The following is a 27796-nucleotide window of genomic DNA, read 5'->3' on the forward strand; positions in this document are numbered from 1 at the left end:
TCCGTGAGCGCTGGTGTGCGTCCCCTGTTCTGATCTAACCTCCGGCCTCTGCCACGGAATGAAAGGCAGAGCAGGGGCCACGTGCAGACAGCGTAACCAGCCACAGGTAACCATGAAGGCGTGTGGAGCTGGACTTTCAGGCACCAGCATGTCTCACGTGATCGGTAGTTTCCCATCACTTGTTGCAGAGCCAGCTGCAACACGAGCCCCTGGCGAGCAAGTGTTACTAATAATGTGAATGACCTGCTGCCCACCCAGCTGACCTCTGCGTTCGTCAATTACCTCTGTCACCCACACTCGGCTTGCTCGCATCTGCGCAAACCTCCCCCTTCCACACTCTTGGGTCCTCTAGCCTGTGTCCCCAGCTCTCCTCATGGCCCCTGACCTCTGCAAGGCTCCGTGCTGCCGGGTTGGCCCCGCCCCTTCTCAAGGCCCTGCCTCACTGGGAGACAAGGATGCTCCCTCAGTCTCCGAAGCAACTGCAGTCATCTCCAGACGCCCTCTCCTCCTCCCCTTTCGTCTCAGAAGAGAAGCAGCTCCCACTACTGTGGCTGAGAGCCCCTCCCACCTGACCCCACTGATCTGGGCAGGTGGGGACGGGATGCTTGTGTCTTTGTCGAGCACACCCAGGTCTGGGGAGCTGCTCCAACACCGACTGCCACAGACACAGGGCCATGCCACCTTTTCATGAAATCTTTATGTAGCCTGATAACAACAGTATCGTGTTCTCGGTGACATCAGCATCGCTGCTTTTTTAGAATTCAACCTGCTGGCGGGCTGGGCCTCAATCTGTGGAACCTGTTCTCAACAGCACGTGAAGGAAGGTCAGGGACTCTCCTATCAGCGCGCCCAGCCTCACGGGGGGGTAACGTTTCTCCAACAAGAGGGTCCACGGCCCCCCTCAGCTTCTCAAAGCTCTGTGACTCTCCCTGTAGCTGTTAAAAGCTCCTGGGACAGGGGTGCATCGTGGGGCTGTGGAAAAGCAGGCGTGGAGCGCAGGCCCACCCCGCGAAAGGGGCCAAGCAGGGCGTCACCTGGAGCGGACCCGGGACAGCTCAGGGAAGGGGCTGAACGAGATGGTCTCGGTCCCCGAAGGGGGAGAGGAGAAGGGCACCTGGGATGCAACCGACACACGGAGACAGGAAATCTCTCTTTCAAGGACCAGAGTGGAATAAGGATATTTTCATATAAAAAACTGAAAGAATCAAGAGCCCCTCCCTAGGGGAACTGGTAAAAGACACGCTTCAGAAGATTCTACAAAGGTTCGAACCAGATGGGTTAGGGAGCAAATGGATAAATATGGAAATACACCTAAATAAAAATTATATCAAATACTACTTTTCTTATCACGTCTAATTTGGGGAAGGTGCAAAATACTAGAGAAATGAAAGTGGACATGGGGACCCTGGAGTTAAAATGCCCTAGGACTTTGCATTGTTCCACAGGGGAGTTAAGAACTAACTTTAGACTTTGGTAAACTAGGCACACATGAGAAAATACCAGGGTTAACCTCTATGAGAAAAGAAGTAGAATGTATAACTCCCTGACAAAGAAGAAGGAAAATTTAATTAAAAATATGATTAAAATCTTTTATCAAACTAGGAATAGAAGGGAATCCTCTTTCCGTGGAAGAGTACGTATCCGAACCCACAGAACCGTTATTCTTTTTTTTTTTTTTGCGGTACGAGGGCCTCTCACTGTTGTGGCCTCTCCCGTTGCGGAGCACAGGCTCCGGACGCGCAGGCTCAGCGGCCATGGCTCACGGGCCCAGCCGCTCCGCGGCATGTGGGATCTTCCCGGACCGGGGCATGAACCCGTGTCCCCTGCATCGGCAGGCGGACCCTCAACCACTGCGCCACCAGGGAAGCCCAACCATTATTCTTAAGGATGAAATGTTAGAAGCAATCATTTCACACCAGGTCAAGGGCTCTCAAGGCCAAAATGTTCACGGTACCAGCCCCTGTTCAGCCCTGCTGGCCGGTGCAGTGAAACAAAACAGGGAAGTGACAGATCCGGAGACTGGAAAGATAAAAGACACCAAACTGTCATTCACAGATTACAAGATTGCTTACACAGGAAACCCCAAGGAATATACAAGTGTCAAGAAATAAGAGTAGCAGTTAGTAAATGGGCAAGATTTAAGACCAGTATAATGAAACGTTAATTGCATTTCTGTACATGAGGATCTAACAGAAATCACGTTTAAGATATAGGTTTATAAATTCATTTCTCTCCATCTGTGAGGTAGGGAAAGAGAGATGCAAAGAAATGTGAGTAAGCCAAACAATTCCCTAAAAGTAGCAACACAGAGGATGACGCGGAACCTGCAGTCTCTGGTAACAGGTGGTAAAGAGAAGACTCCACACTGCGTTCGACGTGACGGATTAACCCAAGCTTGGGAGTGGCCAGAGAGGTTTCATGCTTGTCTCTGGAAGACGAAACCCTGGCTGATTCACTAACAATAATGAAACACCAGGAAGGCTCAAAAGATCAAGAAGATGCAGGACATCCCGTGCCCCCAGCCTGGTGGAGAGCAGCTCATGAGCAAAGGTTGGGATTGGAACGGTGAGCCCCGTGAACACAACTGGATGACCCTGGAAAGCACAGCCACGTTTCACATCCTGATTAAGAACCAATGGTGCAAGCGCTCCACACGTGCTTCATCTGAGACAGTTTCCTTTTGGAGGGGGTAGGCCAGTGGGGTGACTGTCAGTCTGGAAAGGCACACAATTATACGAATAATGAAGAGGGGAATCAGAACCTACGGTCCCAATACTTCGGTGACCAAGTCAGCTGCATCAATAAGCGGTGATGGCCGTGACCGTCTGTGTACGAGTTGTCTGCTTCTGAGGGCTTTGAAGCGTGCACATGTACTCAGGTACGTGTCAGGACTTGTGGTCAAGGCTCTTCACGCTGTAGCAGCTCACTATGCAGTGAAACACTGACCAAGCGTTCTTTTGCGAAATATTTATTGTTTTAACCGAAGGGCTTGGCCTAGCCCTGGAGAGGCAGGGGACACTCCTCTCCAGTCTTGTCCACACAGGGTCTGGCAACAGCTCTCAAACAGAAAGGCCTCTGGTGGTGCCTCTGTTCCTGGGCTGGCCTCTCCCAGGTGCGCCACACTGAGGGGCTCCTTGCTGAACTGTGGATGCGAACATCAGGGCTACCTGGAGGACGGGGGCCCAGCTCACCATGGAGAAGGCAGGGAGGAGGGGATGGAACCGCCCCCTAACACCGTTTCAGTACAGAGGCAGCCCCACAGGGGTGCTACTCCAAGCCTTCCTTTGGATTTCAGGCCCCGGTGAAGATGTCTTTATAAGAAGCCGGTTAGCTAGGATTCCCCGTTTCCTGAGTAAGGGATTAAAATCTGGGCATGGAGTTTAGTTGTAATCACTCTATACCACCAGCATCAATGAAATCCAGCTGATGCTTAAGTTTTCGTGTGTTTCCCAGGGTACTGTCTGTACGTGGCTTTTTTTTTTTCTTTTTGAGGGAGGGTAATGTGTTAACACTTACAGATACAGTTAGAGTTTCAGAACGAAATTATACCTGCCTTATGACTTTCCTCTGCCTCCTAAGATCAAAAAAAAAAAAAAAAAAAACCAAGGATTATAGAGAAGTTGCATTTTTAATCATGTTACATATGACTTCCATGAAGGACTACTTGTTTCTTTGTAATGAATCTACTGCCTGGAATAATAAATATAAAAAAGAATAATACCAAGTTCGTGTCAGGAAAAATGCTAAGGCCGTCACAGGCATCGTCTCATTCAGTCTGATTATTTTCCTCTCTCGAGGTGGCCAGCAGTGCTTTGTTTCTCAAAAATAAAACAGTAAAAAAAAAAGTTCTCCTAGGGTGTCCAGCAGGAGATGGATGGGTCTCCCCACTTCCCAGTGACCTTTTCTGTTATTTTCCCTCACTCCTGATGTCAGAAGAGCAAGCTGCCAGGGTCTTTTAAAGGTAATTTCCCCAGAAACCCCTAACCAGCTTGTTGCTAGTGTCATATTTCTTTTTAACTGGTCACGTCTGGAGAATGCTAGGGGACATGATGCCATGGATGTAGCAGTCTAAGCTGGGGACATTCCAGCTTCCATCTTCCTGCGTATCTGGCTCTGTGGCCAGTGATTGGTCTGCACGGGAAGGAAGAACAGTCCCAGCTACACCAGGACAATCAGAGCATGGGAGGCTCTTGGCCACTGATCTGTCCTAGTGGGGGGCACATCACCCAAATGTCCTACTCCAGGTTTTCTTATCTGAGCTGGGGTCGCAGAGCCTCCTTCCTCTTATCTTGGACTGAACAAGACACAGCTCACAAGTTATCCACGGGAAGGAAAGCCTCTGCTATCTAGGCCACTATCTGTGGACAGGTGAGAACACTGCTGACCAGCAGAGAGAAGCAGGTATGGGATGGACCCGATACCTGCCAGGTTCCTGGGTCCCTGCAGCCAGCCCAGCTGCCTGTCCTACAGTTGGATTGGATAAATGAATCCATTCTCCCTCCTTTTTTTTTTTTTTTTTTTTTTACCTAAATCCCTTTATATTTCTGTCACTTCCAAATCCAGTTCTAACTAATCCAGTGGAGAAAAGATCTAGCCCTGATGGGAGCCTCCAAGCTGCTGCCTGGTCATCTTCTTGAATCAACACCTGGCAGATCTCTAGATTTAATCCTGGCTTATATTTCTGTATCATGGCACTGACCATGAACACTCATTAAGTAAACAGTACATCTGGGGACCTAAATATCACCCCTTCCTCTGTGTGGACAGAACAGTCACAACATAAGCTCCTCCTCACGTTCAAACAAGAATTTCTATCAGACGATACAGCCCTATTCAAACCACCAGTGGACCAGAAGGATCCCATCACATTCTGAAGTGACACTGTGATGCTATTTTAGTATCAGCAACTAGATAAAAAAAATGATAAAAATAATAATTGGCAGTGGGGGGCCAATCAGTCAGAAAGACAGACGGAGCATTACTCTCCAATGTTACCCTGTGAAGAATGAGAGCTCAGAAGGTGAGGACGAACAGTGGCTACGTTTCAAGTGGTTTCGGTTCACTGACACAAACCGACTCTTTGTGACAATTACAGCAGCTTATATGTAATTCATTCTGTAAAAATAGAATTCAGGCTGTAGAAATTCCTGATGACATCTACGTTACAGGAGGTTTCTTAGTTTTAGATACACAGGTGATCATCAACATTCAATCCCCCAGATTCCCCCCATCATAAAAAATCAAAGCCCGCCACACCCAGAGCCCGAAAAGAAAAGAACCGCGTTGTTTCCCAGTGTGGCATTCCAGGGCTTAGTGGTTTAATGAAGTTCTGTGATTGGGCTCGTAGGGATTTAAGCAGGTTTCCGTGTTGAACGGTTAGCTGCGGAAAGGTCCACTATAATAGTATTTTAGCGCCATGAACCTGTCGAAATCAACCTGCCCAATTATTCCAAACGACATTAATAACACCGGATATTACACTAATTGCGTCCAGTTTCTATGCAGACAAGGCCCCGTGGGGCTAATTTCGCCTCCTTAGGGGCAAGCAACTCAGCCACCAGACTGATTTCACAAGGAATCCCTCCTCATTACACAAGTCCGGGCTGCCAAACTTTTTTTTTTTAAAGGTTAATGGGCCAATCAGTCATCAATTATTTTTGCGGAATCCTAGCAGGCAAAGGGTTAAAGGGCTAAACACAGCTGTAACTCATTTACATTTGAGGTTGCTTTCAACAGCAGACATCTGACAAGGATGCCTTTTGGGGGAGCGGGTGGAAGGGTAGGAAGACGGACAGACGCATACCTCTGTCTCGAGGGGCAGGAGATCTGGGACCAGAACCATTGCCCTGTACTTCTGCAAAGGCCGAGGATCCGGCCGCTTGTGCCCATTGGATGCACAACGGCTCGAAAATGCCTGCGAGATGCAGGTGTACTGTGTACGGGGAGGCTGAGATTTGTTTCTCTTCTGAATTTACAAGAACCCAAAGTGTCTGCAGAGGTCACTCATCCCACTTTCTTCATTGGCGGGATGAGGAATCTGGGTCCGCGTTCCCGGGCTCCCCTGCAAGCCTGGAACCCAGACCCGGATGCCTATTTCTGTCCACGAGGCTAAGTGTCCTTCCCGACACATTTAATGACAAACATGATGAAAACCTGTTATTTAAATGGTGCAGAGATGACAGTGTCCAGCACGGAGGGGCCATGTGCCCACTGGCAGAGGTGGCCAAAGGGTCCACCAAGCCCAGAGGCTTCTAGATGGTCACCATTTAAAAATGATCTGACCATCAAATAGCCAAGGCTCGCAGGGAAATCGCTGTCGTCTCCACCTGTGACTTCTGTTGTCGCAGAACTGGGACTTTTGTTTTAGGGTACAGCACAGCACCCTGATGATACAGCAACTCAAACCACTGGTCAAGGGGCTTTTCCTCATTAACGAGTATTTGCAATGGGTTTCTCTCCATTTCTGCCTGAATCTCCACATTCTCTTTCCTTCGTGTCCTTGGGGTCTTGGGCTCCCATTTTTGGGGTCCTCACTCCTGCTTTTGGGGCCTTTCCCACTCTGCCATCTACTAACTGGGGCTGAGCTGCCCACTTCACCCTGCTAGTCTCAGCTCTGTGGTCCAAGGAGGCGCCAGCAGGGACTGACTGGGATGACAAAGGCATATGCTGTCCCTCCCTGAAGGCCAGGGAGGACCTTCATCACTGACCCCAAAGGGCCTGAGGGAGCCTCAGAATCCTTCCTAGCCCAGTTCTCCAGGTAGCCACTATCAATTCATCAAAGTTGGAAACCGAGATGGAATGTGTTTGCTATTCTGCCCCCTCCCCAGGTCCCCCACTATCTACATACACCCTTCGAGATTACGCCAGGCTTGGTCAAACACAGCCCCAGGCTTTTATGCTAATTCTGAAGAGTCCCACAATTTGTAAAATACTTCAATATTTCTGCTTTCAAAGCATATATTAAATAAGCATGTGGTTTAGATATTTTGCCCAATTATGATGAAAACGACACATGTTTAAGATTTCAGCCCCAAACCCACCACAATACTGAAAGTCAGATTTTATCCATTTTCGATTTTTCCTCCCATTTTTGTAAGAAAAGATAAATGTGAAGGATTTGCTCCAGGACCGTGCAGAGCCGAGACCTATGGCAAAAAAGTAATAAGTTAAAAAAAATGCCCTCTTCCACTCGAGCTGTTCATTTTTAACAAAAGGAAAACATTATTTTTTGGTCTTTATAAACACACACAGGTCGTGGTTCTTGGGTAAATATTTTTGCAAGCTCTAAATATCTTTGTTTAGCCCAGAGTCCAACGGAGGTGTTGTACTGTGGTTTAATTTAGGACAAGAGTAGAATTAATTTTGTGAAGAAGCAAGACCCCAGAGGAGGTCACCGAGTTAGGACTGTTTACTGCTAAATGTTATCACAGGAAGATCCTCAGGAAACACAAAGGAAGTTCTGATTTTCCAAACACATTAGACAGAGGCGAGAGGGCAGCCGGAGAACCAGGCAGCACCAAAGCTGCTGCTTCCGGAACCATAGGGGGCCACGTGTTCCCTGAAATTAAGGGGAATGTCTAAAATAAAACTCCTGAAAAAAATAAATGATTGGATCCCAAACTGAAAACCTCTCAGGAGGCAGAAGACGGATGTGTTAACATGTTTTCTGGCACCTGCTCAGGCCCAGGCACCCCGGGAAAGCTCGAGGCCCAAGCTTTCGGTTTAGAAAGAGCAAACCTGGAGGCCCCTGTTGTAATTTACCTGGTTGCTCTACACGCTTCCATTTGTTACTCATTCTAACTTACACTCAGCACTTTTCAGAGGTCCCCTGCTCTCCTAATCACAGGGACACGGGGCCCAGGGCCCTTCCTCTGCTCAGAGCCTGGGGTGGGGATGGGGAAACTTGGACTGGCAGGCTCCAGAACCTTCCACGCTGCCTCCTCCCCCAGCTCTTCTCTCCCGGTTGCGGCTCAGCGCGTGGATGACTGTCAATCTCATCATTCTTTTAAAAGTTGAGGGCTGGAAATACCCGCAGTCTTGCATCTCTCCCCAGAAAGTCAGTCCTGGAGCTAGTGCTCAAAGGGTTTCTTTCCTAAATCTGAATTTATCTGCATGAGATCTTAACCTGTGCCATTCATGCTTGACGAGTGCTGGCTTTGGCCCCTCCTGCCCTGCCTGCACGGACACATTCCACAGGCCTAAAACCTGTGTGCTCCACGCACTGTGTTCCTGGAGATGGTTTTCCATGACGTAAGCATTTGTGAGTTTCACAGCAACCACCGCGGTCACCCTCGCCGTGTGCCCAGCTCCCTGGTTAGGGCTTCGTCTGCCTCTCTCAATTTCTTCTTCAATTGTCATTCGAGGTAGGTTTTACGGTCTCTGTTTCGGAGAAAGAAAACTAAGCAGGGGAGGAGACACCCAGCAACCCCAGTAACTCACACAGCTCGGAAGTGGCAGAGCTGGGATCGGATACAGGCATACTGGACTCAAAAACCCAATTTCTACATCTGACGGTTCTTTGGAGGATGAGAGTAAATGCAACTGGAGAAGGGTAGTGAAAAAAGTCTGGGAAAAAAGAAGTTTGATTTTTAAATCCCATCTTACATTTTCAGGGGCAACGCTTCCTGCCGAATCTCTGCCCCTCACTACGTAAATGGCGCTCAAGCACCTGAATCCTCTTTGCCATAGAGACTCCCTGGCGCTCCTGACGTAGCAGCAGCGGTAGTGGCGACCGTGGGCACCGTGTCACCTGCCTCTGGATAGATGACCTCACTGACTGTCCCCAGTTTACAGATGGGGAGACTGAGGTAGAGAGCGGGCACAGGAATGACCCCAAGGTTAGAGCTAAGAAGTGGGGACGTGAGAACCAGACCAGTACCATCTGCTCAAGAGTCTGGGCTTGAAACCACTGTGCACACCGCCGCTCACGAACCCAAGGTCGCGCGGCTTCTGATCAGGAACCAGGGTTTGACTGCAAGTATGTGAATGACTTAGGGTGAAGAAGAGCCCAGCCCGAGCGTGGAAGGTGGCCTCAGACGGTGGCCCCGCACAGGCCTGCAGGCACACGGGGCTCGGGGAAAGCTGCTGGGGTCTGGGGTGGGCACTGCATTCGGACACTGCAGAGTCCTTCAGAAGGATGACTTGTCACACCAGCTCAGGCCTTTTTCCTCCACTGCGGTGACAGGCGTCTGCTGGGCGTCACGGTCCCGACGGGGATGTGTGCTCCACGTCCATTGCTGAGCCCTCATCCGGGCTTCAGCTGCAGCTCTGACCCGAACACCTAGCCCACATGCCACGGTCTCCACGTGCCAGCGTGCCTTCCTGGGGCTCCTGACTGCCCCCTCTGTGCCTTGGTTTCTCCTTTTGTAAAAGATCAAGGACACGACCTCTCTTAGGGGTTACTGGGGAGCCACACGACAGGATGCCAGGAAGTCTGAGTACTCAGCCCTGCAGGCCGTCATGACTCCGAGACCCCTGAATCCAGCGTAGTCTCGCACTCCACTAAACCCACAGGGCACCCAGGGCCTCGCTGCAACTCCTCCCTCACCCTGCCTGACCCGCCTGGGCTGACCGTCAGCCCGTCCCCTCCATCTGCCTGGGCCCAGCATTGGGTACCCACACTGTAGCAGGAACCCAAGACCTGGGCAGGCCCGTCACCGGCTCAGGAGGGACAGTGTGATCATCATCTGTAATTTAACTGGACTGGAATGAGGTGGACGTCTCAGATCTGTGACTGTGGACACCAGGGGGTGGAGAGAGCATCACGGAGCTAGGCCGGCCATGGGAAAGGCCCGTTCTCATTTGCTCATACAGAAGGGATGGTCTTGGCCATCTGGTGGAGGAAGGGGGTGCCAGTCCTGACTTGGGCCTGAGGGACGAACGATGCCCACCACGTGTGTTCTCCAAAAGGAGACTCGTGTTTCTCCACGGTGCGGCCTGTTTGGCAACACTGTGTCCGGCACCTCTGAGTTCATCCATCTGGGCCACCACGTTGTGGCAGGGGACCCCAAACAGGCTTCACAGGCCTGTCTCTGGGGCAAGTTCCAGATCCAGGGACACGGACTTTACGAGCAGGGCTGAGTCGGGACTCTGGGCTATACTGAACCCGGCTGGTACTTGCGTGGCGCGGCCTGTTGGATGCATACAACGTGGGTGGGCCTGACACCCCAGGAAACGCCCCTCATTCCCCAATACATCTCTTCTTTACCCATTTACGCTTCATCACGTGCCGCCTTCTGCAGGAGCAAGGAGAGCTGAAACACCCCGGAAGAGTCCACTGTTGGCCCAACTCACAGTGGGTGATGGTCCGCCCTGTCCCCAGCAGCGCAGGGAAGGAGAGGCCTGAGGACACCCGCACAGAGTCTGTGTGATCCCTCCTGAGTGACACTGCTCACAGACCGCCAGCCGGCCGCCCTGCCACGTGTCCTTCTACACAACGTCCACCTTCTGCTCGGGTCTGAGAAAAATGTTTCCAATGGAGTCGAACATTCCCAAGTCCAGCCTCATCCACCCGATTTGATATACATTTTCCTCGTGGCTTAGGAGGCAGCTACGAATTGGAGAATCACAGCATAAATAAACTTTCCATCGCGGTCCGCAGGCTTCCGAGATGGAAAAGTTAAAGTTGCATTCTTGTGGAAGGAACTTAAATTTCACCAACCCTGGGAAAGAGCTGAATTGTTACAAAGTAACAAAGATTTTAAAATTAGGGCAATACAATACACACCAATGAGGTTTCCAGCTTGGTTTCAGAGATAATTAGCCCAATGGACAAAAAAAAGGGGAAGAGAAACATATTTTTGTTTGTTTTCTAATCCTGTCTATGTGCTTCCCTAATTAGTTCGGTTTAATTCGTTTTTATCACTCCTGACGTCCATCTTTGACCATTTCCATGAGCACCCAGGAGTGGGTCCTGGAGCTGAGAGATCTGGGCATATGTCCTGTCTCCAGAAGATGCCAGCTACTCGTCCTGCAGAATATCACTTGACTTGTCGAAACTCCAACTTCTCATCTGTAACAAAGTACCTACCTGCCAGTGAAGATTCAATGAGATAATGTAGCACAGAGGCCAGAACGATGAACGTAAGAATAAAAGGGCTTTGGAGAAAGACCATCAGGTTCATTTCTTGGTCCTACCTGTCTTTCACCAGCCTGAATCCTCGGGTGAGTCCCGTAACGTCTGGGCTGTTCTCTCTAGATCTGGACTGAGGGGCGTGGACGTGCTTCTAGGACAGGGCCTGGCGCACAGCGGGCACTCTCCCCTCTCCCCCCTCAAGTCCTAACTTCCTCTATAAGAAACTCTGGTGTCAACAATATTTTGTGGGTACCTCTGAACAGATTACTCAAGTGGACCAGTTTAAAAACTAGTCCATTTGGGGATGGGTGTACTTAGTGGAACACTCAAGGTCTCAGGTTACGACAAAAGTTAGAATGTTCGGGATATGAATTTTCCGAAAGGATGATTTTATAGACAGAGAAGATGTGATGACATCATATAGCAAAAGACCGGAAATCAGAAAGGCATTCTGATAATTTATGTTATATAATTATATGAATTCAGTACTATTATACTGAAAGCTGTATGAAATGAGACTGGATGCAGACAGACATTAATCTTGAAAGAAACCTAAAGTAAATGAAGAATGGTCATGTCGCCTAACTGAAGATTCATAAATGTAATCGAATGCCGAAGAGAAATGGAAGAAAATGTGAAGGAGACTAGTCATTATTTACTCCAATATCTTCAGGACTGCCTTGCGTAGCGTTGGCCATTGACGAGGGACCCTGAGTGGGTAGTGTTAACCGTATTTACAGATTTCAGACAGCAGAGAGCATCATGGTCCCTCCCCACCCAGGAGGGCTGGGCAGGGCAGTGTTGCAGGTTACCTGGTTGGTCAAGGCTGAGAAGTTCCCACTTCTGCAAACTGTCACACCTGTCGTGAGACACCTCCCTGCCAGCGTCTCCAGGAAGATCCCCAACAGCAAGTCTCGGGGGGGCTGTCTGCCTGCCTCCTCTTGCCCCCCAGCTTTGTAAATAACCACAGGTAAAACCAGACCTCACAAATATTTTTTAAAGGTCGGAAGTCAATAAACACGTTTGTTGTGATAAATACACACACATACAAAAGAAAAGCGTATCTGATACGGACACAGGGGAGAGAAATGATTATGCACTCTAAGTTGAAACACTAACATTAAAAACTAGTGAATGAGAATACTTAATACCCTTTAAAAGACAACAAGACATAATACTGCATGTGACTGTTTCTAAAATTCTGTTCTTTTCCTCTCTCATTTTGTCTCTCTTAAACGAATGCTTTGAAAGAAGATACCAGGGGGTCAAGTTCCATTGGTACCTTAACAGACGACTGTTTCCCCTTGAGGAATGAAAAAACAAATTATGATTAAAAACAGGTCTTTAACAAGCCATCGTGAAAATGTAGTTTTGTTTTCCGGATTCATTTTTTTTTTCTTCTGGCTGAGAGCAGGGCTTTCGGTGGCGAGACAGGAGTAATTGTGAAAGGAAGGAAAAAAGGATGGTGATATAAATCAGCAAAGGTTAATGATTGCGATGTGAAGAGGGGGACTTGTTTACAGAAATAGTGTGCAATTTAAAATTTACAAGAGATTTAATGCCACTGCTTGCCAATTGCTAAAACCAACAGCCCAGAAAACAGTGACATTAAGAAAAATATTACAGTTATAATCACCCCCAAATAAGTCAATTAGTGTTAGGGCACGAGCTTGCGATTACTTGACCCATTTGGCTTGCATTTAAGTGAAAAAAATGTCCCCCTATTATCCCGAGATCACTGGATTGTGACCTATTTTGCATCACACGGATTGTACGCCAGCCTCCCTTATAAGGGCCTGGGCCGATGGGGGTGGTTTTCCTTTGCTTGGCATCAAAATAATTCTGACCCTTGACATTTGTAATCATAAAAAAAAAGGGCAATTTATAATTGTGTTGTTTCAAATGAAGGCTGGGGTGGGGGGAAATTCAATCTGCTATTATACAAAAGCAATGACGGCTGTCTTCGGTGAAAAAAGCAACGCAAGTCAATTTGTGAACTTTGGCACCAGACGACCTTTAGAAACACAACAATATACTGAATTTACAAGCAATAGCAGGCCATGCAAATGACCCAGGCCTGGCTGCCTCTGTATTAGAGCTGCAGAGAGCATTATGGAGAATGTTTCCACAAAACAAATTAAGACTGTTACTTAAATGTCACGGCACACTACTGTATTTGGCTACAGATCATTACACCTGATACTAACACTTTTAAAAACTGTAATAACTTGGGAAATATTACATTGAGTGCTCACATGTATAAAGGAAAAGAAAAAAGAGAAGAAAATAGGTTTGTGAAGTAATTTAAACATCACTACGACTGCAAGGGAAAGGTCAAAATTTAAGTAAGCTGAAAGGAACATGAATGGGAAAATAAAACACACAAACAAAAAGATGGAAAGACCACGGGAATGACTGTGCAAACACAATCAGGGTGCATGCGGCTTTGGGCGAATCGCATTTCCAGTTGTGCGCTGGAGAGGCAGGGAGGCAGGAAGGCTGGGAGGACGCGGCGTGGAGGGGGAGGGGGGAGGGGCAGCGTTACCTTCGGTGTTGGTGCTGCTGTTGTGGATATTTCGCAGGCTACCAACACGGTTTAGTTTCCATGCTTTGCGTTTGGCTGCATCCCGAGAGCAGATAGGGGAGAGGGGGAACAAGAGAGAAAACAAAAAGGAAAAGAAACAGATGAAAAGGGGAGAAAAGAAATGTCCAAGTAGCACGTGACGTCACCTCCGGCCTCCCGGCCGGGCCTCACCACCCCAAAGCGCAGAGAAACTCAGGAAGGGCAGAGGAAGGCCAAAAAAGCATCCTTAGCTTTGCACAGAATCCAACAAACGCCCAGGCAAGGAAGCCCATGCACCCCTTTCGCCCTGCTGGGTTCCACACGCGGCTACTCAAGACAGTGCAAAGCTGGTCTTTTCCCTGGGGGCTGGTAGCATCTTTTGAAAGAGCTACGAGGCGGGTCGCCATAAGCCCTCTGATTTGGCAAAACGCTGGGAGCATGTCAAATCAGAAGGGACTCTAGTGATTAGCCGTTCCTGTGTATGCTACAGATGGTAGGTGTGCAACGCCCAGAGCTGTTAAAAAATGAAGTACTTTCTCCCCAGACGTATTTTGATCTGGACAGGAACCTACACTAGCAAAACTCGACTACCATCTTGCTGTGGTTGAAGGGTGGTCCATTCTCCTTCCTATGGGGAGGAGGCTGGAGGCTCTGAATGGAGGAACCCACAGAGCACGTGCCTCCTGAAGCTCTCAGCTCACTGAAGAAAGCGTCCGAGAGAAAAAGACAAATACCAAGTTACCCACAGAGCAGCCCTGGGTTCAGAAGTGAAGTGCGGGACAAGTTTAACACAGGCGTGACATGCCCACGGCTGACACGGCGTGCTGTGACTAACAGGGGTGAGATGCCCCCCTCCCACCTCCGCGGACCCTCTTCTCCACTGACATCTCCTCACCTCCTCCGCCCTCCCAACCCCCCACTCAGGAATGCAGACACCTGTGGCCAAGAGGCTGCCTCCTGCCAGCCCTTCAGAGGAGACACGTTGCAAAAAGCAAAGAGTTAAACAGGGTTTTGAGGAGCAAGTCTTCAGGCTAATGTGACTACAGATCTAAGCGCTGGACGGACAGCGTGGTCGGTGACAGCCAGTCACCCACGCTCCTGAAGAAGGGGCATAATCGGACCATCTGTCTCTTCTGACTTCCACAGCCGGGAAGAGAAACTCGTCAAACCTTGCACGCGGCTTTCATTGGATGACCACTTGTTTATGCAGGTAAGAAGCGCTCACCTGGCGAGGCAGGTGTGTGCATTTCCGCAGGTGTGTCTGAAGCTCACCGCAGAAAGCTAGGCTAACCCACTCGGTCACAGGCTGACCAAAAAGCGAGGCATGCACTGGCCAGTGGCCAGCTCTCTCACCCCAAAGCATTCCTGGCTTAGGACAGATTGGCTGTTCTTGCCTTTGGTAGCATTAAGGCCAAAAGACTCAACCTCAACTAGTACGGTGGAGGCTTCAGGTCTTCCCAGAACCCCAGACCCCCGGTCTTCACAAGGGGTTCTGCTGCTGGAGCGAATCTCAAGCACTTTGGTGCACATTGGATTGCTCTGGGGCGACAATATAAGATACACGCGAGAAACAGGAACACGGAAGGGAACCAATGCAATTCCCAAACGGTACTGTATAATCAGGAGGCAAATTTTATGTTAATGAGTACAAACTAGCTGTGAGTTAGCTGTCACCTGATTCGAAATGAGAAAAAGTGAAGCTATAACTAAACAACTAACAATGACCTTGTGGCTTGAAAACCCAAATAATTTAATAAAAAATGTCTTGGGAATTTGGGGTTAGCAGATGCAAACTATTATATATAGCACAGATAAACAACAAAGTCCTACTGTATAGCACAGGGAACTATATTCAATAACCTGTGATAAACCATAATGGAAAAGAATATGAAAAAGAATGTATATATATGTGTTAACTGAATCACTCTGCTGTACAGCAGAAATTAACGCAACATTGTAAGTCAACTATATTTCAATAAAATAAATTTAAAAAAACAAAAAAAGAAATGTCATCTCTAACCTAGTAAGGTTGGTGACTGAGACCCTTCTATAGTATATGCGTCTAAATTTAGTTTTCCATCAGTGGAGAAGTTTCCCTTATCTCTACATCCTTAAGGTATCTTATCTATAAGGTTACCTGTCCCAGGTAACACCACACATGGCAACGGGAGTCTCAGGTACACCCACTATTACAAATGTCATTCGAGACAAAGGAAACCGGTCACGGTTTTCGAGTGTTTACTTTGGAAATGTTCAGTGGATATTTACCGAGTTCCTCGTATAACTGAGACATTCACAGAATTAAGCGTGTGCTTAATTATTTCAATAGCCCGAGCTCTGGCGTCTTGGCCCATGTTTCACAAGTTCCAGAAAGTCGTGGCCACAGAGGCTGCACTCCTCAGTGGAAAAAGTTACCTCTTTCTAAAGCATTTACATATAAATAGGCAGAATCTGGGCTGGGCACCTCTGTGCAAGGGAGGGGAGCTCTGGTGCAGAAAACCTTTCCTGCCTGCTTTCCGCCTTGTATTTTTCATACCCCAGTCTCCCATTACCATATGGATATATAAGCAGGAAGTGAACTTGCAGCCTGGTTTTCTATTAACCTATTGATGAAATAATCAATTTTAATGTGTAAAATGTCATGCTTTTTTCTTCCTCTTAAACAAATGGACTTTTTCTGGCTGATACCAAGGTCCTGAGACGTGCGTTTGTCTCCTGGGGCATTGATTGCTCTAAGTCCACTTGTTTAGAAGCTTCTCAACGGGAAAATACAATCATATTATCATCAATAAAATCTCTGGTTATGTGCAATGCTGCTGCCTGGATTCACCGCTAAAGGAAACGAAGACACCGCACCACACGGAGCCAGGAATTATCCAACCTGCTGCCGCGGGCTGGATGCCGAGCTCCACTGACCAGCACACACACGGCCGTCACGCTGGCAGCACCCCGTGACCGCAGGCCTTTGGAATAGACGGTGATTCTTTTTTTTTTAAATAAACTTTATTGTTTAGAGAAGTTTTAGGTTCACAGCAAAATTGGATGAAAAATAGTGAGAGTTGCCATGTAGCTGCTGTCCACCCCCTACTCACCCCACACACAACCTCTCCCAATATCAACATCCCACACCAGAGTGGTACATTTCTTAGAATAAATGAACCCACACTGACGCATCATTATTTCCCAAAGTCCATAGTTTACATGAGGGTTCGCTGTTGGAGTTACACTTTCTATGGATCTGAACAAATGTATAGTGACGTGCATCCACCATTATAGCATCAGACAGGAGAGCTTCACTGCCCTAAAAATCTTCTTGGTCTGGCAACCACTGATCTTTTCATCAGTTTTGCCTTTTCCAGAATGTCATATGGCTGGAATCATACAATAGGCAGTCTTTTCAGATTGGTTTCCTTCGCTTAGTCATATGCATTTAACTTTCCTCCGTGTCTTTTTAATGGCTTGATTGATAGCTCATTTCTTTTTTTTTGTTCTGTTTTGTGGTATGCGGGCCTCTCACTGCTGTGGCCTCTCCTGTTGCGGAGCACAGGCTCTGGACGTGCAGGCTCAGTGGCCATGGCTCACGCGCCCAGCCGCTCTGCGGCATGTGGGATCTTCCCGGACCGGGGCACGAACCCGTGTCCTCTACATCGGCAGGCGGACTCTCCACCACTGCGCCACCAGGGAAGCCCGATAGCTCATTTCTTCTAGGTGCTGTATAATACTGCCCCAACTTGGAAGCACCCGAGACGTCCTTCAGTGAGTGAATGGATAAACAAACTGCGGTAATCTAGACGGGGATTCTTGAGGACTTCGTGTGGACTAGCTCAAATGACTAAATTTTCTGGATGATTTTTATTTTAATTAAAAAATTTTGTTTTAAAAAATATTTCAGGAATATAGTTTCTTTCTTTTAAACAAAGATGAACTTACTTTGCTTTTCTCACTCATGTTATTTCTCATGAAACTATTACTTCAATACAAGAATCTCCCCTGGTTTTGGACAAAAAGGCAGCAGACTGTGGGCATTCCATCAGTGTTTTCCATTCTGCTGTTCTGCTGACTGGATAAACAAGAGTCTCTTCTGTGAGCAAGTTGCCACGATGCCGTATATAACTATTTAAATGGCACATGTCTCAGCATCTTGTCCGGTGTTTGAGAACATGCATAACCTCTCAATGGACACAGCACCCCACAGCACGTAATCCCAGATCTAGTGCAAACCAACTGTCATCCCCAATGCAGATGGTGAGATGGGCCACTTCTCCTTGCAGCCTGCAAGTTAAATGGAACTTTCTGAACCCCAGTCTGGGTTGGCAGGAACGTCAGCAGACCCAGGAAAGGGAGCCTTCAGCAGGACAGTGTAGCATTCTCCCCATAATGGCGCCAAAACGTGAACCGTGAACTTGGGTTAAACACCAGACTACTTACTACGTGAATATCACAGCAAGAGGCGGTACACGGGACACACAGCTGATGGTTGAGAATTAAAAACAGAGGAGGAGGTGAAACTCGTCATTAGGTTGGTTGGAAGATATTTTCTGGGGATTAAAATTTTGCAGAAGGCAGGTGAAGACAGTACTCACGCCCCACATGATAAGAAAACACAAAGTTTACCGCCCTATAGTAACAGTGGTATTGTCACTTCCCCTAAAAATTAATAAAGAGCCCTCGCGTATGAACACTGAAGGTGTTAGTAAAACCGACTTTTTAAGGCGATCTTTGAATTACAAAGGGAGGAAAAAGAGAGGTGACTTTGGTACTAACGGTGACCAGTGTAGGAGCGTGCGCACTGGGGGATGTCACGTGACACTGTCCCCTCCTGAGCGCAGCCCTGAGGTCCACATTCTGCACTGATTAATTTTCTGGGGCAGTGCGCTACCAGATTGGCAGGTGGGTGGCTGTGACCCAGCTCACGCAGCTCCCAACTGCTGTCCGTCCTGAGTCGTACATCTAAAGAAGTAAAGCTGATATAAAGCTGAATTCACAGAACATTTCTCTAAGGTGTCTGGGAGTTATAAATGATGATTTTTGTGCTCGGATGACCGTATGAGGTATACCACCATACACTCAACTCCTCGAAATTACTAACAGACAGTCACCATCTTTTCAAAGGAAACAGAGAGAAAGGGAAAACGTGCAAATTACGGCTTTCTACCAAGAGTAGCTGGAATCATTTAGAGTTAACGACCCCCAATTATTACACACCGATTTATTTCTGGAAGCTACAGCTTTTCATACAAGTTCCTGTCATGATCATGAGGCATTTAAAATTTTATTTGAAAGGAAAAGTCATTCTGTTTCTCTAAAAACAGCAACAACAAAATTTTAACTACGGCGAATGAACGTCTGAGAACGAATCACACAGCAGAACTCCAACATGAGAATCCTCTGACTAGCTCTTTATAAGTGGAATAAAAATATTCTGCAGTCTGTTGGCATGCTCAAACAGGCAGGGTTTTATCCTAAACTCTTCCTGCATCCTAGTACCAGGAGGCCACAGACTTGTATTAACGCCCCCTCTGGTCTCCTTCAGACAGCGCTCTCTGTTGATTAGATAAATATTCCTCAGAGAGCTGATTAAAAAATGATGCAGCCAGGAGCTGTGTGTCCGAGCCCTGTCAGCCATGTTGGACGCTCAAGTGCGCATGAATTACATCCTGGCGTGCACCGAGCGGGGCTGGCGAAATGCACGCTGCGGCCCTCAGAATCAATTACGAGAACTAATCGGAACTTTCTACCTAGGCGGAAGAAGGGGCCGGCTTGACGAGGGTGTGCCACTCATTTCTAAGACTGTCTTGTCTCAGCACGAAACAAATAACCGTCTCCATTCCTTCCAGGGAGCGTAAACTTCTACCTCTTGGAGGAGCCACGTGATAACCTCGTTTGATAGCACTGTTCCCCGTCCACAACGGATGTGTATTTATTTATTTGCAGAGATGCCATCAGTATAAATGCCACATGTGCAGGGGGGACTGCATGGGCTCCCTGGAGCATTGCAGCCAGACCGTGGCACCAGGATGCTGGATAAAGGCAGTCCCCCAGGAACCTCTGCAGGCAGGGTCGGATTCTGCTGTGGTTTTGTGTCCCTTCCACTTTAGCGCGCCCGGTGTCCCGCGATCTTTTGTCGGTGCAATTTCATTGTGAGGTTAGAGATTGGAGATTTCTTTTGTGCCGGCCATCTGAACATTCATGTGCTCAACAAGACTGGGTAAATGTTCTGTTCTTTTATAAAAAGGCAGTGGGTTTTTTTTCTTTTTTTCCCATAAGATGCAACCCCGAAGATTCTTCCACTATGTGAACTCACTACTTTAGCTGTGAAGGGGCTTGACATAATGGTCGTTTCCTAGAGGCTACCACACAGAGAGGTAGTCATGTTGAAACGTCCATTAAAAGGGCCTTTGAGAGGATTAAACAAAACCTGAGGCCAAGCAAAATAGGACAAATGCGCAGGAAGCAAAATAACTTCATCCTTCCCCGTTTCCAGCAAGACGAGTGTTCTTTTCGTAATTTGAAGTCACGGGCCACAAGACAAAATACCAAACCAAACAGAACTCCGAAATAAGGAATCGACCCTTAATTAGACAATTTTAATTCCATTTCCAATAACTCGTAACTGCTTTCTTAACAGCCAATACAATTTCTGTATCGGGGGCTTCTTTACAGCTCTTAGGATTTGAAAACTGCCGAGGGCTTCCACATAGTGGGCTAATGTAGACGCGCGCAAAAAACACCATTAACCCCGGAAAACATGGAAAATAAAAACGAAACAAAAACTCCAGGATACGCCATAAAACCAGAAGTTCCAATTAGGTGGAGCGTTAGTTTCCCTTTCGGCCTAGAAACACACTGAGTTGCAGAGCGAGGGTTCAAGGGTACCCAAAATTAATTGGGTATTTCAGTTTGACAACTGCGAGTATAACTTTCAATAGGGACTGAAATAAAAAAGTGACTTCACGTAGAATACCCCCGTTTTAGCTTTGGCATATTCTCAGGTGGAGATGAGAAATACATCAGTACATGATGGAAACTTCTTTCCATGTCTTCAGGGAGTAGCTACTCATTTTGAGAAGGGGAGGCTTTTGCGGGGCGGGGGCGGGGGGTGGCTTGTTAGGATGTTGAAATCGGGGCTCCCTGGCCTCTCGGCGTCACTCTCTTTTGGGATGTGATAAGGGTGTGAGAACAGAGGCCACTCGTGACTGTTGGGTACCCAGCATCACGAGGAACACTGCTTTTTTTTTAGGCCTGGTTTCTTAGCGAACAGGGTAACGTATACCCTAATCCTTCCGTAGTAGAGGACTGGACACATGGCATTCAAAACAGAAACAAAAAGTAAATCAAATTCTCACGTAAGCAAGAAGAGTGAGGTTCAAATCAGTTTGTTCAAGCTGGATGATGTGTGTGAAGGTCATCTTTTGTGAGATCCGTGAGCAACTGTGCTCACCCAGGCAAGCAGGGGCAGCGTCTGGGCGAGGTGGAGGGTCTCCCGACCTGTCCCCGTCTCGTGCCCCCTCTCCGAGGGCCGGCTGCTCTGAGAAGTGGTAGGCAGGCCCAAGGCTGCCAGTGCTGGGAGGGGAAGGCCGGCACGCGGGGACCACCTTAGGCTTTCTGAGACTGAAATGAGTGATAATGGGAAACATTCGTCTTTCCTTTTTTTCCTCTTTCCTTCCTTTTTCTTTTTCTTCTTCTCAACCTCCTCCAATAGAATACATGGCAGGCCTTTTTCCGATTTTTTTTTTTTTTAAAACACAACATCTTTCTCAGCAATTCTAGAAAAAAGTTTTTTAATAAAACTTCAAATTGCGCTATCACATTTCAAAGGCAATGAGCAGTGAGAGCACCTAATCAAAGGCAAAATGATTTAATGACTGTGGCTTGTGCTCCCTGGAACGGCTATAATTGAGGGGCTGTGATCACTGGACCACCAGCTTCAACAATGGCAGACATTGCATTTGATCTGCCATCTTTGTAGCTGACTTCCTACAACCACCAAGTGAAATGATACCCTTTGGGGTTATTCAGTCCATCATATTCCCCCTGTGGCCATCTGAACCTGAGAAGACTGGTGAAAATATCTTCTAGAAAATGTTTTTAACATTTTGCATTTAAAGAAGGACTTCACCGGAAATTCTCAATAGCATTCTGATTTGTGGCTTGAGAAATCCTGGAAGCCATAAGATCCTTGGTACTTACTGAGTCAATCAAGTACAAAGATCAGAGTAGGAAAACAAAAGAAGAATTCGAAACTTTTGATTCTTCTTGCTATTATGGAAATACATTCCTTTAAGCGCTAACAGATTTCTTCCCCCTAAAACTGCTTGACTATAACTTCACAACTTCTCAGCATGCTCCTTGGTTATTGTGAATGATGAAACAATGTCGTTATTATCCAAGGAGGGCCTGGAAAAGTACTGCAGTGCTGACACAACAAAAGAACAAATGTCTCATTTCTTTCATTTAAAAATAATTTAAATACATTAACTTTATTCAGCTTCCAGCAAGAACACGTTAGATTACTTGAATATTATTGCAGAAGCAAAATTAATTTCATAGCAGTATATAATATTAAGAATAAACCAGGACTAATCTAACTACCCCTTCCATTTTCCTTTTAAAGTTCTTATCCATATACGTAAGTAATTATCACACTTATAAGTATAGCTCTGACAGATGTGTACTACTTTTGTATGTAAGGTGTTACAGTTACCAGAGTTTTCAAAACTACCCCTTTTAACAGTTGCATTGTGGAGTTAAAATATATCATTGTTGTAGCCATTCCTTACTGTTAAACATTTAGTGATTTCCAGTTTTATGCTATTAAAGATACTATAATCTCTTTCACTTAATATAGGTACAGATAATTACATATAGAAATATTTATATATATGTGTATATACATGCTAGAATACACACATGTACTTCTTCTCTTTGCTAAGTCTGCTGAGAAGACCAAGAAGAAATGACATCCCAGTAGCAACAAGCATACCTAGACCCCAGATCTTGGTTTCTTATACCATTCTCCAATAAACAGAACCAGGGGTCCTTTGGAGAAATGGCTAATTCTAGGACTGAGACAGGAAAAATGCAACATGCGCCTGAAGCATCTTGTAGTTCTAGAGAGTAAAGAAGTGCTAAGACAAACAGGTAAACAAAACCCACCTTGATGGGGGTAAGGACAAAAGGGCGCGGGAGCTAAGTGAAAGAGCCCCCGATGGCCGAAGCTGGAACAATTTGAGCATGAAGAAAAACAAAGTAGTACTGGATGATAACCTCAAGTATAAAAGAAATATCCAAGAGTCCATGCTGATATAAATGACTGAATAAATTAATAAATGGGGAGAAGAGGCCAAGCTTCCATGCAGAAAGAATTTCAAAGAGCTTACACAGGTGTCCCACCTAAGGCAGGCGGTGCATAACTCTCCACTGCTTAACTGAGGGCTGTGCAGAGAGACTCCCCGCCAAGCGGAGAGTGTGGAAGCGGGGATGCGGAAGGGAGAAACCCACAGTGGAGGAAACTGACAAACATGGCGTCAAGCTAGGTGATCACGGTCAACACTGAGAGTCACGCCACGTTGATAGTGTGTACCCTCAATATGACGTGATGAAAAGGGCACTTTATCTCTGTGGTCTTCCTTCACCAAACCTATAACTCCAGACTGACCCTGAGAAAAATATCAGACAGATCCCAACAGAGAGGCTACAACATGCCTGACCAGTGCTCCTCAAAACCGTCAAAGTCATCAAAGACAAGGGAAGCCTGAGAAAACGTCCCAGCCAAGGGCAGCCTAAGGAGATGTGAGGATTACACGTCACGAGGCATCCAGGATGGGACAGAGAGAGGCATTAGGTAAAAACTAAGGAAATCTGAATAAAGTACAGACTTTAGTTAACATTTATATATCACTATTGGTTCATTAATTATACGAAATATCCCATACTAATAAAAGATGTAAATAGGGAAAATTGTACGTGTGTGTGTGTGTGGCATATCTGTACTATCTCCTCAAATTTTCTGTACCTCTTACATTTTTCTAGAAAATAAAGTCTATTAAAAATACTACAATCAGCATCTTTGGGCAGGAATATGTTTTTGCCTCCCAATTATTTTAATTGTTTCCTTGGAATAAAATGGCAGGAGTAATATTACCAAATGAAGGGAATATTCTGTAACGTGGAATATATACGGAGAGAACCATCTCATCACAATATATCATTTATTCTACTCACTAAACCCACTTTTACAAGCTAAAGACAATTTGAAATCTTAGTGTGGCATCAATATTACCTGTCACATGTGCCACTGAAGTTCTTAATAACTTGAACGCCTACCCCAACTGGCAGTTGTGTGAAAAGATGTGCTATTTATGATTGTGAAGGTAGGCTTCAGAGAGTATGCTTGCTAACTAATATTCTTTAGAAGCAATAATATACCAATGCTGGTTCTTTGGGTTACTGTGCTGTCTGCTTGTATTTCACTTAGAATTGTTGACCTTTAAATTTTTTTCCCCTTTAGTGGATTACAATGTATATTTAATAAAAATGTACCATGTTTGAACAAGTTTCCAGCTAACTTCCAGGATTAGCTTTTAACAATTAAAAAATGAGCTTTGATCCACTGAGAAAAAAGTGTTTGTGCTCATGTTGAATTTAGATCTCAGCTTCTAATCAGCACATAAAATCGTCTTTTAAATAAATGTGACAGGGTTTAATAAAATTAAAGAGGAGAGTCATGCTAAGCTGGCTTCCTGAGATTCATCTGTGGTGACTTATCTATTCCGAGAAGGTCTGAACTTAAGAACGGCCTTAAGACTTTTGTCAGGGGACAAAATTAGCATCTTTTAAATGGGGATGAACAGTGATAGTTATATACGAAAAACAAGTTTCTAATCACTAGTGCATCCAGAAAATACGGTCCAAAATACGTATGTTTTACTAGGACACACGATATGAGGTGCTATTCTCACCAATGCCCATTTCGTATATAAAAACCCCAAATAAATTGCAAGAAAAAGAAATACTGGGCTTCCCTGGTGGCGCAGTGGTTGAGAATCTGCCTGCCGATGTGGGGGACACGGGTTCGTGCCCCGGTCCGGGAAGATCCCACATGCCGCGGAGCGGCTGGGCCCATGAGCCATGTTCGCTGAGCCTGTGCTCCGCAGCGGGAGAGGCCACAACAGTGAGAGGCCCGTGTACCGCAAAAAAAAAAAAAAAAAGAAAAAGAAATACTAAACTGACTATGTCACAGAAGTACTGAGTTCAAGGCCTGATGGTTTTAAGGTTTTCAACCATCACTTTCATGAATGGATAGGGAACATATAAATCTGTACCATATATGCATTATTTAGGTTAAAAAAACCCCGTATTGTTTAAACTTCTCTAAGTCTTTGGGGGAGACAGTGATGTTTTACAGAGTGGGCAGGGCAGGTAAGCGGCCAAGAAGAAAGCATGAGGACGACAATGCACCGCTCCCTTCAGGGAAGAGAACTGGCTGCAGGGCGTGCGTCTGGTCTCAGCGGGTTAATGACTGAATTTGACCAGTGTGGCGTCTACACTGCTTGCTCCCAGAAGTGCCAGGTGTGAGGTACGATGAAGAACAGCTGGGCAGTGGGGTAGGAAAAGCTGGCGCTCAGGACTCTCGCCGCCCTAGCCGGCAGCAGCGCAGGGTGGCCGTGGGGGGACTGGGGCTCTGTGACAGGTGCCCTTGGCATCAGCTCCATCCCAGAGCTGCCACGAGGAGTAAATCAGACAACACACCAGGAAGGGCAGGAAGTCTGTGGGCTCAGGACCACTCTACGTACACAGACGCAGGGACAGAAAGTCTCAGACAGCATGAAGGACACGAGTGAAGGCAACTCCAGTTGAACCCGTAATTTGAATGATTTTCTAATGAACTTCTGCATTAGTTCTGTGGACACTCCCAACTCTCCTTCTTTTTTCAGTGAGCAAAGTAAAAGAAGTGCTGGAAATAGAGCAGATGTCTTGAGGGTGTGCTTCAAATCCAGCCACTCTGCCCCTCCTACTCATACAGATTTCGTTCTTAGGAAGCACAGTCATTAAAAAAACAATCTGAGGGGGCTTCCCTGGTGGCGCAGTTGGTGAGAGTCCGCCTGCCGATGCAGGGGACATGGGTTCATGCCGCGGTCCGGGAAGATCCCACACGCCGCGGAGCGGCTAGGCCCGTGAGCCATGGCCGCTGAGCCTGAGTGTCCGGAGCCTGTGCTCCGCAACGGGAGAGGCCACAACAGTGAGAGACCCGCGTACCGCAAAAAAAAAAAAAAAAACAATCTGAGGACATGCTGAACTCAAGGCAAGAAATAGTATAAATGGAATGAAATAGCTTTCCTAACTTTTGGTAAAGTTCAATAATTTTATGACGTCATGGCTCCTATGGTATCTCCCTCCTTTTAATGTTTACATGCCCCATCCAAGAGGTACAGAAGGATGCAATGAGCTCCATCCTCAAAGGCCAAGAACCTCCAACGAAGAGAAACAGATGAAAGGCTTTCTTACCAAAAAAACTCTGTAACAACAGCTGATGACCCCGCCATAGGGGGTGGTGGTGACGCTATTTGTGAACATATTCCTTTCACATCTCTTTTGCCATAAAACTAGAATTTGAAGCAGTTTATGAAACATACAGTAGCTCTCTCACACACACAGGAGGGTTGGAGAGAGGGATTTCAACAGAAGACACTACTAGAATTAAAAGACCAGAACCTTTCATTTGAATGGACTTAGAATTTTTCAGATATCAAGAAGACAGGTTTTTTTATTACGTATCCTGGAGATGGCACTGGAGTAGCTGGAGCGGCTTAGAAGGTCGCAAAATGACATCTTCTTAAACAATAAACCAAACATTTTAGCAGGGATCAATATATAATCAACCACTAACCATATAGTACCTGGACACAGGTGCTATGGGAATTGAAGGTGCAAGATATAGCCACAGCTCTCAAAAAAATGTACGACAGAGAAGAAAAAATACAGATGATGAATCTTAAGATAGTACGGAGATATTTCTGAAAGTTGTAGAAATACAGTTCAGAATGATTTCTGGAATTATAATATTTTATAAGTCCTTCATTAACGGCACTATGCGTGTTGCTATGTATACACACACACACACACACACACATTCTCCACTGCTGGCCACGTAACGCTCTACTGGAATCATCAAATAAGGCCCCCGTGATATATATATTCAGTGAGGTTTCTCTTCTGCTTTTAACTAGTGGTAGAACTATATTTTCTGATAAACTCAACTTGGGTGAAAAGGTAACAACAAATTGGCAGACATCAATCTCTCCCAGCGGTCCCCAAGTTTTTAAAAATATGCACTCCCTTCTGGACGACAATGATTCGGCAACATTCTAAAATGACTTTGCTTCCTGTCAATCACAACGTCAGTACACATACACTTCTGTCTATACAGAGGACACCTGGACTCAAGACCCTTGGCATCTCCAGAGGTCCTTCATCCGCAGGCTGGGAGCTATGGCTCCATCCTCTTTCCTCCCTCCAGATAAACTGGGTTTGATGACCAACAGAAAGTCCCAAAGGGGCAGCCTGAGAGTCGGCAGGCTTGGCTCTCCAGCTCATGCTTCCACCCCTGACTCAGGGGCACGCAGAAGCAACATCACCTCTCTAATCAAGACAGGTGGCATTTAAAGGGCAAAAAAATTTAAATAAAAGGCAGGGTGGGAGGTCAAAGAAAAATGCCCACCCAATGACTAGAAACCATGTCAAAGCGTTAACTTTAAAAATTAGAAGACATACACCAGACACTTTCCTTCTCTCCCTTCGTCGAGCTGCCATGACTGGCGAGTCTGGCAACCCTCCCGGGGAGAGCTGGGCATCAGAGGTGTCCTCACCTCCCGTGCAGATGCCGGGTGCCCGCTCAGCCAGCAGAAGCTCTGAGTGGTTAAATGCGGATGAGTGAATGACAATGGCTGCTACTAATCGGTTACTGAGTAATGAAACTGACACAACTGATAAAAGGGTTCAATCTTGAGAAAAATGATTTATCGTTTTTCAGTTTACTGGCACTGCCATTTGTGTGACAAACGGTTGCAAAGCCCCCAGTTAATCTCCGCACACCTCCAGCCTGAAAAGGCAGCTCCAGCCTGCGCATTCAGGTAAATCAGGAACAGCTAATACCCCGG

At 46.6% G+C, this 27796-nt stretch overlaps 1 protein-coding gene across 8 annotated transcripts in view; it reads right to left on the bottom strand.

Moving 5' to 3' along the window:
- The window catches only part of AGAP1 (ArfGAP with GTPase domain, ankyrin repeat and PH domain 1), a 552897-nt gene that overhangs the window by 68390 nt on the left and 456711 nt on the right, over positions 1–27796 (bottom strand). The window lies entirely within an intron of this gene.

Source organism: Aethalodelphis obliquidens, unplaced genomic scaffold (genome assembly GCF_003676395.1).
Source record: "Aethalodelphis obliquidens isolate GAN/ISIS:26980383/991018 unplaced genomic scaffold, ASM367639v1 scaffold2, whole genome shotgun sequence".
Lineage (NCBI taxonomy): Eukaryota > Metazoa > Chordata > Mammalia > Artiodactyla > Delphinidae > Aethalodelphis > Aethalodelphis obliquidens.